The 13,905-nt window shown below is 42.3% G+C and overlaps 1 long non-coding RNA gene across 1 annotated transcript in view; it reads left to right on the top strand.

Moving 5' to 3' along the window:
• Positions 1-13,905, top strand: part of LOC130356860 (uncharacterized) — a 126,693-nt gene that overhangs the window by 43,697 nt on the left and 69,091 nt on the right. The window contains exon 3 of the long non-coding RNA XR_008889015.1: positions 9,010-9,243. This is a non-coding gene — a long non-coding RNA (uncharacterized LOC130356860). The remainder of the gene's footprint in view (positions 1-9,009; positions 9,244-13,905) is intronic.

Raw genomic sequence — 13,905 nt, 5'->3', positions numbered from 1 at the left:
ATATTCTATTTTAAGATAGTGGTAAATTTTCATTAAGGAAAATGGACATTCCTAATAAATTATATATTGAGTCATATATACAATATGTCTACCTTATGTTGGTATCATAAAGTTGACATGTTCTTACTTTTTGAAGACATTAGAAGTATAGAAGAAGTATAGCAGCAATTTTCCAAATTTTCACAATAAAATTCTAAATTTGAATTTTTCAGGTACCAATTCAGTTTGAAGTGGATTTGAGGGGACTTTCTGTAAGAAAGGAAACATCAGAAAGATGTCAGTTTCTAACACATTTGGTCTGGGGCTAAACTGTAAAGCAGAGGCATAGGGATTATCTGTTATTCACCTTGCAACCCAATCACTAGGTCACTTCACAGTCTTTGTCAGCAACACCTGAATCTTGAAGCACATTACTAGAAATAATAACAGCAGCAATGTTGCAAAAAAACTGAAGTCTGGGCTGGCAGAGTGCTTTCAGTAGTGCTGAGTAAACCGGTATGGGTCATGTCAGACAGCGATCAGATAACGTAGTCAGGAAAATGCCAGGGCAGAATCAAGTAAACAGCATCACTAAATTGACAGGGCAGCTGAAGCAGAGCAGGATGTTGGGTATGGTAAGCAGGTGGTAGGTAACCTGTTACATGGTGCAACTATCACTTTGTTATTCATTGAATATGACAAAATAATTGTATATGTACAATTTTTTATGCAGATTATTCAAAAATGTATATTGTGTCAACAAATTAGAAAAGCGGCAGTATCTATGTAACTATGTTGTGTAGCAATCTTTAGGGTATGTTCACACAAAGCAGATGTGACATGGATTTTTGTGCAAATATGTTGCACATTATTTCAATGGAGTAAAATACAGTTCATGGCACTCCCTGTGCCATGAACTGTATTTTACTCCATTGAAATAATGAAGTGCATCCACGTGAAACGATCGTCACTCCATGTAACTTCTTGAACTGTCTGCACTGCCAATATCCTGTACTGCACTTTGATGAATTTTAACCCCTTAAGGACGCAGCCCTTTTTCACCTTAAGGACTGAGCCCTTTTTCGCAATTCTGACCACCGTCGCTTTACGAATTAATAACTCGAAAACGCTTTTACCGAATATTCTGATTCTGAGATAGTTTTTTCGTGACATATTCTACTTTATTTTGGTGGTAAATTTTCGGCGTTACTTGCATCCTTTTTTTGGTGAAAAATCCCAAAATTTCATGAAAATTTTAAAAATTTAGCATTTTTCTAACTTTGAAGCTCTCTACTTGTAAGGAAAATGGATATTCCAAATACATTTTATTCACAAATAAATACAATATGTCCACTTTATGTTGGCATCATAAAATGGACATATTTTTGTTTTTTGAAAAAATTAGAGGGCTTCAAAGTAGAGCAGCAATTTTCAAAAATGTCATGAAAATTGCAAAATCTGAAGGGACAGATGTTACAGAACTACAACTCCCAGCATGCCTGGGCAGTCTAGGCATACTGAGAGTGCTGGAGGGCTACCGTCTGGGCACCAATGTAACAGTGGTCTCCAAACAGTGACCTTCCAGATGTTGCAAAACTACAACTCCCAGCATGCCCAGATAAGCTTTGGCTGTCTGGGCATGCTGGGAGTTGCAGTTTGGCCTTCCTAGTGGTTGCCACAGTAAAGATCACTTTACTTTCACTTTCATTCCCCCCCCCCCCCCCCCCCACCGTAGTTTCCCTACCTGAGCCAGGATCCAGCAGTCTCCAGCGACGATTGTTGGTCCCCAGTCATCTTCTCCTCCAGGTACCTGCCTCCATCTTCTCCCCATGTTCCCCTCGACATCCAGGGGTGGGCAGAACGGGGGGTTGCCATGGCAACCCACTGTCCTCCCCTGCCATTGGTCAGAATCAGTTCTGACTAATGGCAGGGGATAGGAGGAGATCGCAGCACTGCAACCTCGCTTCTACCACTTGGGATGATCAGGGCTGTCACTAACAGCTCCGATCATCCCTATTTTCCGGGTGATAAGGTCAACAGAGACCCGATCAGCCCAGAATAGCAAAAAATCGCATGTCTGAATTGACATGCAAATTTCTGCGATCACCGACATGGGGGGGGTCTCAGGACCCCCCTCGGCGATGTTTCGGGATGCCTGCTGAATGATTTCAGCAGGCATCCCGGTCCCCAACCAGCTAGCGGCGGGGACCTGAATTCCCACGGGCATATGCATACGCTCCACGTCCTTAAGGACTCGGGATGCAGGGCGTATGCATACGCCCGGCGTCCTTAAAAGGTTAAACAAGCTGAATAAAGAAAACTTGTTTTAACAAAGACACCGTGGGAGAGTGCCATGAACTGTATTTTACTCCATTGAACTGATTCAAGAATGTATCTATTCATTGAGCAACACCCATGCCAAAATACTGTATCTGCATTCACCTGGTTATCTGCCTAAATTCAGAGCCTCCCTCCGTGCCGCAAGAGCCTTACATGTTGTAATTTCAAAATTTTTCTACTTGTTTGATGTTCCAAATTATGTTATTATTGTAGAAAGAAAATAACTAATATATTTGAAATGCACTGTTGCGGATTTCCCTGCAGATCCAGTGTTTCTGATGCAAAAAAATGGATTTTGACATTCCTATTTAGGGTAGGGTCACACGTTCTGTATTTTGTTGCATATTTGCTGCTGCATATTTTCCTTATTTTAGCAAAATAAGCTGCTGATTTTGCTACCCATTGACTAATGGGTAGGAAAATAGGGTGCAGCAAAATACAGCACGTGTAACCCGACCCTTAACCAGTTAAGGTTGCAGGGCGTACAGGTATGTCTCCGTTCCCGAGTCCTTAAGGTCATCCTGAGTCCCGCTAACGGGGTTTAAACTGTTCTCACAAGCAGAGAACGGGTTAAACCCCATGGGTCCCAGTTGCTACGGGCAGCCAGGACCCACGGCTAATGATGGGCACTGCCGATCAGGCTGATGCCCAGCATTAACTCTTTAGACGCCGCGATAAAGGTTGATTGTGGCGTCTAAAGTGAAAGTAAGACTATCCCAGCAGCGGAGCTGATCGGGACTATCGTAACAGAATTGCGATGTCCCGATCAGCTTACTGGACGACGGGAGGGTCCTCACCTTCCTCCTCGTAGTCCGATCGGGGATCTACTGCTCCATGCCTGGCTGGCTGGAGCAGCAGAACGCCGATAACACTGATCTATGCTATGGCATAGCATTGATCAGTGTATGCAATCAAAAGATTGCATGATATAGTAAAAAGTGGTTAAAAAAAGAGAATAAATGTGAATATGACCCCCCCCCCAATAAAAGTTTGAATCACCCCCCTTTTCCTATCTTTTTAATAAAATAATGTAATTAAAAAAATGATAATCATATGTTGTACCACCGCGTGTGTAAATGTCCGAACTATTAAAATATAAGGTTAGCTAAAGCACATGGTCGATGGTGTACATGTAAAAAAAAAATAACAAAATCCAAAATTGTTCATTTTTGGTCACTTCATATACCAAAAAAATATTAATAAAAAGCGATCAAAAAGTCCCATCAAAACAAAAATGGTACCGATAAAAACTACACACCACAGCGCAAAAAATGAGTTCTCATATAGCCCCGTACGGGGGAAAATAAAAACGTTATAGGGGTCCGAATTTGACAATTTTAAACATACTAATTTTGGTGTATGTAGTTATAATTTTTTTAAAGTAGTATAATAAATAAAACCTACATAAATTGGGTATCCCTGTAATCATATGGACTTACAGAATAAAGATAAGGTGTCAATTTAACGAAAAGTACACTGCGTAGAAATGGCAATCCTAAAAATGTGCATTTTTGCCGCAGATTATGTTTTAAAATAAGTAATGTCAATACAAAGTACAATTGGTGACGCAAAAAAACAAGCCCTTACAGGGGTGTGGAAATTTAATAAAAAACTACTTGTCCACGGGACTACAACGGAGCAAAATCTACTTGTCCCTCATGATGATCCACTTGTCCAGGACAATTTTTGCTTTTACACTCTTGTTTTTTTCCTCCTTGCCCTATAATAGCCATAAACACCTACTATAATGACACCTTTTAATTTTTCAATAACATTCTCCGAAACAAAAAAAAAAACAAAAAAAATAAAATAAATATATATATATATATATATATATATATATATATATGTGTGTTTAATCGATAAAGTGAAATTGAAATAGTAAAAGATAATTTCGCAAATTTGGTGGTTTTCTTTTCTACGCAATTTACCATGTGGTTGAGATAACACGTAGTTTTGATACTTGTAGGTCGCCTGATTACAGCAATACCAGATTTGTATAGTTTCCGTCATGTTATACTAATTTTAAAAAAATTCAGAACTTTTTCGAATTTTTTGAAATTGCCATTTTTTGACCCCTGTAGCTTTTTTTTTCCGCATACCAGGCTGTATGAGGGCTCATTTTTTGCGCCATAATCAGTTTTTTGTATCGGTACCATTTTGGTATTGATCTGACTTTTTATTCGCTTTTTAACTTTTTTTTCTGGGATATTACAAAAATCGCAATTCTGTGTTTTTTTTTTTTTTTTTTTTTATATTTACGTCATTTACCGTATGGGATGCATACTGTTATATTTTAATCCAAATAATCAAGAAGAAAGTACAGGCAACTCACCACGTTGTAGTAACTTCGTGTTTATTACTGGGACATGCAGGTAAAGCGGCTCCACGCCACACCGGGATGCCGAACACTAGTGCGTTAACCGATGACAGCTGTTTCTTTCCTTTCAGGAACTTCAACAGATGTTATATTTTAATAGTTTGTACAATTACGCACGCAACTATATGTTTATTATTATGTTTACATGTTTTTATATAGGAAAAGGTGGTGATTTGTTCTTTTAACATGGAAGGGGTTAATGTGTCTTTTAAACTTTTATTAAAATCTTTTTTTTTTACACTTTATTAGACTTTTAGGAGGAATCATTAGATTCCTCATACAGATCAATAGAGTTCTATTGAACTCCATTGATCTGTGTGCTCTGTGCTCCATTGATAGAGCCTAGTCCAGCCAGGCTCTATCAATGACAGAGCCACGGCACAGCAGGGAACAGACGCTGCGGGGGGGGGGGTGATCCACCCCACTAACCCACCAGGGAGCATTCAAATGTCCCTTCAGACGCCGCTTTCAGCTTTGTCAGTGGCGATCTAAAGGGTTAACAGCCAGGCGCAGCGATCACCGCATGCTGGTTATTAGCAGTGGCCCTCGGCTACTGAAATCAGCCAGGGGCGGGCAGGAGCAGGCAGGAGCAGGCAGGAGTACGGAGCGGGCAAGAGTCGGGATGCCGCTCCATACAAACTGCTGAGCGCTGCCGCGCTTGTCCTGCTTGCCTGAAGCCAGGCTAAGGTCCGGAAAAATTCACCTGCCTGTCGCCTGGAACTGCAGGATGAGTGAGTGCCAATCCACTATTTCCACCACCAAAAGCACAAATAACAGACTGCCAGGTACCTACATACCTGGCAGTTTGAAAGTCACACAGTGAGACCAGGGGCGGATCCAGAGTCGAGTCTCGGGAGGGGCACTATTAGAGTATTTTGTGTTAGCGGACAGAAAACAAGATCTTGCTCACGGAACTTACAATATTATTAAATGTATCATACAGTCCTAACCTTGTTTAAGACTCTTAGGCCATGTTCACATGTCAGAATAATTATCAAATATACCAATTGCCGCAGAATGGGAAAGTGCTAAAGAGGTTTTTACCATTTAAAACTACAGCTGCCAGTATGACCTAAGCAGTGGTAAGGGGATGCTGGGAGTTGTTGTTTCACCCATCATTACTGCAGAACTTACAAGTGACTCCAGCTCTGATGGGACACAGTAAGGAGAATACAGAATGATATCAGTGACTACAGGTGATGTCTTTTCTATAGTCTTTCCTTATCTAATTCAGATGTACATACCGCCAGGAATTGTTCCAGCTATATTTTCTCTCAGCAGAACTTGACGCCCAGATGGTTTCTATGTCAGCGGATTCTGATCCTCTATATGAAAACAATAATTATTATAATACTGCCAAACACTGTATTCTTCTAATACAATACCGCCACACACCCACTAAATATAATTCTGACACACTGTACCTCCTGAATATACAACACACTGTACCCTCTGAATATAATACCGCCACACACCGTACCCTCTGTATATAATACTATCACACACTGCACCCTCTGAATATAATACTACCACACACTGTGTTCTCTAAATTTAATATTACCACACACTGCACTCTGTGAATATAACTTGCTGTGCAGTGCACCCTCTGAATAAAATACCCAAATGTTTTGTGGCCCATAAAAAACGTACCACCCCAGAAATTCCTCATCATATACACTATACTTCTGAAATGCAGAACACTCTGTGCCTTCACATATAGTAATAATGCCCCATCTTGTGCCCCTACATATAATAATTATGACCCGTCCTGTTCCCCCCACATAATAATAATGCCCTCTGTCCTGTGCCCCAAACATATATTGCCCCCTGTGGTGTGCCCTTCACATATAATGCCCCCGTTCTTTGCCCCTCACATATAATGCCCCTATCATGCGCCCCTCACATATAATGCCCCGTGCTGTGCCCTTCACATTTAATGCCCCTGTTCTTTGCCCCTCATATATAATGCCCCCATCATGCGCCCCTCACATATAATGCCCCGTGCTGTGCCCTTCACATATAATGCCCCCGTTTTTTGCCCCTCACATATAATGCCCCCTGTGTTGTGCCCCTCACATATAATGCCCCCTGTGCTGTGCCCCTCACATATAATGCCCTCATCCTGTCCCCTCAGGGGGCATTATGTGTGAAGGGGACAGCACAGGGGGCATTTTATGTTTGGGGCACATGACAGGAGCATTATTTGTGAGGGGCACAGCACAGGGGGCATTATATGTGAGGGGCGCATGACGGGGGCATTATATGTGAGGGGCGCATGACGGGGGCATTATATGTGAAGGGCGCATGATGGGGGCATTATATATGAGGGGCGCATGACGGGGGCATTATATGTGAAGGGCGCATGATGGGGGCATTATATATGAGGGGTGCATGATGGGGGCATTATCTGTGAGGGGTGCATGATGGGGGCATTATATATGAGGGGTGCATTATGGGGCATTATATGTGATGGGCACAGCACAGGGGGCATTATATGTGTGGGGCAAAGCACGGGGCATTATATGTGTGGGGCACAGCACAGGTGGCATTATATGTGTGGAGCACAGCACAGGGGGCATTATATGAAATAATGCCTCCTGTGCTGTGTCCCTCACATATAATGGCCCCTGTGCTGTGCCCCTCACATATAATGCCCCCTGTGCTGTGCCCTACACATATAATTTATATGTGTGGGGCGCAGCACAGGGGACATTATAAGTGAGGGACACAGCACAGGGGGCATTATATGTGTGGAGCACAGCACAGGGGGCATTATATGAAATAATGCCTCCTGTGCTGTGCCCCTCACATATAATGCTCCCTGTGCTGTGCCCCTCACATATAATGGCACAGCACAGGGGGCATTATATGTGAGGGGCACAGCACAGGGGGCATTATATGTGTGGGGCACAGCACAGGGGGCATTATATGTGAGGGGCACAGCACAGGAGGCATTATTTCATGTAATGCCCCCTGTGCTGTGCTCCACACATATAATGCCCCCTGTGCTATGCCCCTCACATATAATGCCCCCTGTGCTGTGCCCCACACATATAATTTATATGTGTGGGACACAGCACAGGGGGCATTATATGTGAGAGGCACAGCACAGGGGGCCCCCTGCCATGTGCTCATCCCATATAATGCCCCCTGTTCTTTGCCCTGTAGCCCCTCACATTAAATATTCCCTTTTTCCAAGTTTTTAAATCCCCCTCCCCTCCTCCTGTACAATATAGTTCCCCAAATCCCCTGGGCCCTGAGCATACTCTTCACTACTTACAGTATGCGGGCTGCGGGGACAGGAACTCCGGGCGCCGGCGCGATGATGTGACGTCATCGCGCCGGCCTCTAGTGGATTGCGTCCCTGCAGCTCACACACTGTAATCACAGCGTGTGAAAGTTTAGTGAATGGTGGAGCTGGAGCTTACAGCTTCGGCTCCACCATGCAAGGTGGTGGTGCGGGTGCTGCATACTGCAATCTCAGTGGATCCGCCACTGAGTGAGACTGCTGGTTTATTTTGGCAGTACCACACTAACACTATACAACACATTGGTCAGTACGGTTGGGGAAAGGTTCCCCTAGATTGATTACACATTATAGAACATCAAGGTGATATGAAATTCATAGGTATTGAGAGAGTATCATCAGTTAATGGTGAGGATAGACACCGAAAACTTCTACACCATGAGGCTTTCCTGATATTAAGAGCTCAAAGGAGAAATGAGGCGCAAAACTTTTAACTCCTAAACTCCTAATGTGCCCGTGGTGCAAAAACAAGAAAAACAAACGTTAACTCACCTTCCTACGTTCTCCCGTTGTGACGATATCAGCGTTCCTTTCCTTTGGCGCTGCTCAGCTCCCTGCTTCTTAGGCTCGGAACGTCACACTTGAACAGCGTATCGTCGGCCGCAGCAATGTCCCGCCTCGGCCGGTGATAGGCTGAGCGCACTGTCAAGTAAGGAGCTCAGGCCGCGCCTTCTCCCTGCTGCCCGGGCTCCTTACATAACAGGCGGGACATCGCTGCGGCTGGCGATATGCTGACCGAGGTGTGACGTTCCGAGCCTAAGAAGCAAAGAGCCGAGCAGCGCCCAAGGAACGGGACACTGATATCGGCGCAATGGGGGAACGTAGGAAAGTGAACTAAAGTTTTTTTTTTTTGAAGCCCGGGCACAGGAGAAGTTAAAGTTTTGCACCGCATTTCTCCTTTCAGATAGGCTATGATTGAATGATAAGATTGACTTTAGCATCTTTTTGTAAATTGTATATTGTTTTTAATGCACGATTGTTCACATTATTTGTATCTTTTTAGTTGTTCTATATATAAGTAGCTCATCTGTCTATATATGTCACTCTGGATGTATACTTCAGGCCTGACGTGCAGGTAGTAGGCAGGCCTGTAGAAGCACAATCAAGTGTGAAACGGCTGTCTCCTCTACACACTGCACAGGGCACTGAGGCATCTCACCCATGGACGAGTGAACAGAAAGTTTGCATTGTTTCACCGCCTACATTTTAAAGAATAAAGCAAGTATTTTCTACAATGGTGAGTCACTGCTATACTTTTTTATTTATTTTCTACGGATTATCTGGGACTGTATTACTGTGAAGTTGAGCTCCACCAGAAGAGGTTTTTCTAGTTGCTGTGTCTAGGCTCCTGCAAAATCAAGGTCCTAGTTATACTAGGGGTAGTAGTGCCAACTGCTTTTTATTTTTTGTTGCTTATGTTTACCTACTTAGCTAGCTACCTACCTGTCTAGTTATCTGTCTGTCGACTTTGCTATCTATCAACCTTACTACCTAGCTAGCTACATATTAACCTAACCTACCCACCTGCCTATCTAACAACCTACCTAGAAAGCTACCTACCTTCTATGCTAGCAACATACCTACCGACCTTCCTAGCTAGTTAATAACCTAGCTACCTATCAACCTACCCACTAATAATATGCGGAACACCGATGAGGGCATTAATACAGGGGGAGGGATGGAGGTAGAAAGAGGGCTGAAAGGGAGTATGGCTTGGCATGGGGCTCATGTAGAGTACTTTATGGAGTTATATATTATAAATTTGAGGCACATGGAATTTTTCATTTACCTATGTGCCGGACATAAAATTTATCCTGCATGCGATTGGTGCACACAAACTGGCCACATGTTTTTTTTACACACTTATGTTACACATTTCACCTGTAAAAAAATGCACTGCAAACCGCAGAAAAAACATGTGTGATATACCCACTTTAATTGATCAATGCCCAGATAGAATGGCCCCAGCTGCTGCCTTGTCTGGGAATATTAGGAGTTGTAATTTAGCACCAGCCGGTGGCTCTCTATTTGGGAAACACTGCTTTAACAACTCTACTCAGCATCTGTCAGAGCTTACAGGAAACATTGATTGTGGCCCCATACCATAGAGCTCTAGTGAGTTCACATCTATAATCCTGGGGTACATATTCAAAAATCTGTGTTCTTAATGTTATAAACGCACCAAAACACAAAACGCACCAAAAACAAAATTTTGGCATGAAACTCTGTAATATGTCCCCCATGTGTTTAGTTCCGGAGACCTACCAAAAGGCATTGATGAAATGGAGTGGTGGAAGGCCCCAAGCATACAAAATGATCTAGAAAGACATAAACAAAGTTTATATAGCCTGGATGAAAGAGGGAAAAGGGGGAATAAAGTAAATACATGCACAAGGGGCACATTCTTAGGTCGATCAGCAGGAATGTCAAAATAAAAATGTACTGAAAAAGTAGTAGATGCTTGGTATTAACTATGTCGGTCCTATTAGCATACTACTAGTCACAAAAAGTAGAATGTAAATAACAAAAAAAGACAGACCTCCTTACTAAAGGGCAATGAGTATTAAAATGTTTCTAGAAGACAGATGTATAAAACTATTAGAAAACTCTATATTCACATATTTCAGGGTACTTCCTGTTGAGCTCCGTTTATCCTCTTGACTGCCAGTTAGAGAGCTTTTGCATTGTGAAATATCCTAAATATCCTGGTAAATCTCCCCCAATTCTTTGCCCCTGACACTTGCTGTATGTCATTAACTGAACTTCAACACTTTTCTCGATCTATGACTAGAAAGAAAAATCATAATACTGTAGTTTCCCTGCAAACTCACCGCCTCTCTTTATCCCGAGCAGCAGCTGCTAAAGCCATAAAGGTAAATTCGTCAAGGTAATACCTCCCCAGAGATGCGCTGTTTATACAGTGAACACAAGGTGAAGCACTGAACACTTCTAACTCACCAATAAACATTCCTTTCCATAAAAATCCACCTCCATTCTTGGCGGGGAAAAAATGCGCTCACCAGAAATATATTGAAAATTACCTGAAAAAAAATGTCTTGATTAATGGATTAATGTTCCAAGTGCTGGTAAAATGCCTTGCAATGTGTTCCAGGGCCTCCACCTATTCCTACTCTGAGTTAAAGAAATCAGTCTTTCCTTCTCAATTGATTTTGCATGGTAATGAATGATACATTTCCTGCCATTTTCAAGAAGCAAGCCATATATCTCTTTCAAAAATTGAATTTGCCAGACAGTATTACTTTCATAGGAAAATTGCTAGCAAAACTACTTTTTGTAACCTTTCAGTATTCAACAGCAACTACATGGCAGATTCTCCCCTATGGGCCATTTAACATGAAACAATCTAAAAGTTGTTTAGCAATTTGTAAAGGGCAGCTGTGACTAACTTATTTATCCGTTTGGTACTTTTATAATAATCAATAATAATAATAATTATTAAAGGAGAACTATGGTATAATTTAACTTATCCCCTATCTGCAGGATAGGGGATAAGTAGCTGATCGCTGGAGGTCCGACCGCTGGGGCCCCTGCAATCTCTGGGACGGGACCCGTTGCTCAGTGAGGAGTGCGTACTTCAGACGGCATGTGCTCCATTCATTTCTATGAGAGCGCAAAAAAGACCCGAGTACAGCACTCGGGTATCATCAGCGCTTCTATAGAAATGAATGGAGCGTGTGCCGTCTACCGGTAGATGACATGCGCTCCTCAATGACAGTCCCATCCCAGTGATCGCTGGGCCACAAGCAGGTATGTCAGGGAAAGCAGGTCTCCACAATTTAAAAAAACAATACAGAAAGTAGAAAACAGCATAATGCATCTTAAACCTCTTAAGGTTCACAAATATATAACTAAAGCCCCTGTACATACCATTTAAGACATATTCTATAATAGGATTACTGATCTCACTACCTACTTTATATGGTATATTATATATTTGTTTTTATCATTTTGGGAGACCCTCTTTTAATAGCTTTGTTTTGAGCAAAAGTGACATAGTAGATTATACAACCTAAATTGCTACTTTAATGTTTGCCAACAGTATGTTGGTAGTTTCACTTAGGGTATGTTCACACTACAGATGTGATGTATTTCCAATATACATTCCTCAAACAGCAGGTGCCAGCAAAACAAGCCAGACTGCGGCAGATGTTTCCTGTGCAAAATTTCTACCGTGTGCCCAATGCAACAGATTCCCCTCAGAAATTCCACTACATTATACACCATTCACACCCCCTTTTAGCAATACAGTTTCCGTATAAGTTTTTGATGAAAAACTGATTCCTCAAACCGGTCTAAACTGTATCAAACTGTGTGTACAAATTTTAACCTCTATAGGGTTTAAAAAATGATGTCCAGTTGCATCCGCTTTTTTTTTTTTTTTTTTAAACAGTATACGTTTTTAACTTTTCACTCCATTATGAATAAGGTTTTACTTGTCTGATTGAAATTCCAAGAAAAAAAATATGTGCAAAGTCAAAAACCGTATGGTGAAAACCGAATGGAACCGTACGCACATACGCTTCTGTACGGTTCCCATTGACTCACATGTTTTTTTAAAAAACGTATACGGTTTTTCACCCAGACCAAAAACCGTGGTAGGCTACGGGGAAAAAAACTGACAAAACCGTACAGGATGCAAAACGGACACAACCTGATGCATCTTTTGGCATACGGTTTTCAATGGAGAGTCAATGCATACTGTTTTCAATACGGTTCCATACGGTTTTCACATTGAAAACGTACACAGGAACTGTATTGCAAAAACGTGGTGTGAATGCACCATAAGCGAGGCCTTAATAAAGACGGTATGAAACTAGACCGAGTTTGTATGATACAGGGCATGATCCAACTGGCATTGGAACATGGCTTATCAAGTATTTACATCTCAAATTTCTTCTTCTTAAGCTTTCAATAATTCTAGCTTATCTAACAGGACATGGAAGTTAACTATTGGCTACTTCTCTCATGACCCTATCCTTAAATACACATAGACCTCAAAAGACCTTAGTTAAAATGATAGGAAAACAACCATATGAGCGAGTGGCAATGTGTCACATTGTGACTCCATGTGAATTACTTTATTTAGAGGTAGAGATGTCGCGAATTGTTCGCCGGCGAACAGTTCCCGGCGAATTTCGCATGTTCGCATCGCCAGACGAACATATGTGAAGTTCGATCCGCCCCCTATACTTTAACATTGCAGTAAATTTTGACCCTGTGAGTCAGAGTCAGCAGACACATTACAGCCAATCAGCAGCAGTCCCTCCCTTCCAGACCCTCCTGCCTCTTGCACGGACGCCATTTTAGCCTCATTCGGCATGCTGCAGGCTTAGGAAGTGGAGGGTCAGAGAAGCTGCTCCTGCTGTATAGGTAAAGCGATAGCTAGGTTGCTGCTAGGTGGTGTATTCAGGGTCCAGTTTACTTCTAAAGCACTAGTGTAACATCTGCTTTAAGGACAGCACCCAAAAAAGCCCTTTTTAGGGCTGAAAGATATCAGTCCTGGTTGGGAGGGAACCGCAGGTTAAAAGGGGTACTCCAGAATCAAACTTAAGTTCCTTCAAGCAACTAACTACTACAGTATTCAAAGGGCTGAAAGATATCAGTCCGTGTGTCTTGCAACAGCTGGAGCCACCCTGGTTGGGAGGGAACCGCTGGTTAAAAGGGGTACTCCAGAATCAAACTTAAGTTTCTTCAAGCAACTAACTACTACAGTATTCAAAGGGCTGAAAGATATCAGTCCGTGTTTTGCAAGTTGCAACAGCTGGAGGCTCCCTGGTTGGGAGGGAACCGCTGGTTAAAGGGGGTACCCCAGTATAAAACGTAAGTTCCTTCAAGCAACCAACTACTACAGTATTCAAAAGGCTGAAATATATCAGTC

The sequence above is a fragment of the Hyla sarda genome, chromosome 2 (genome assembly GCF_029499605.1).
Source record: "Hyla sarda isolate aHylSar1 chromosome 2, aHylSar1.hap1, whole genome shotgun sequence".
NCBI lineage: Eukaryota > Metazoa > Chordata > Amphibia > Anura > Hylidae > Hyla > Hyla sarda.
The sequence above is the reverse complement of the archived record's forward strand: the minus strand, read 5'-3'. Positions and strand labels throughout refer to the sequence as shown.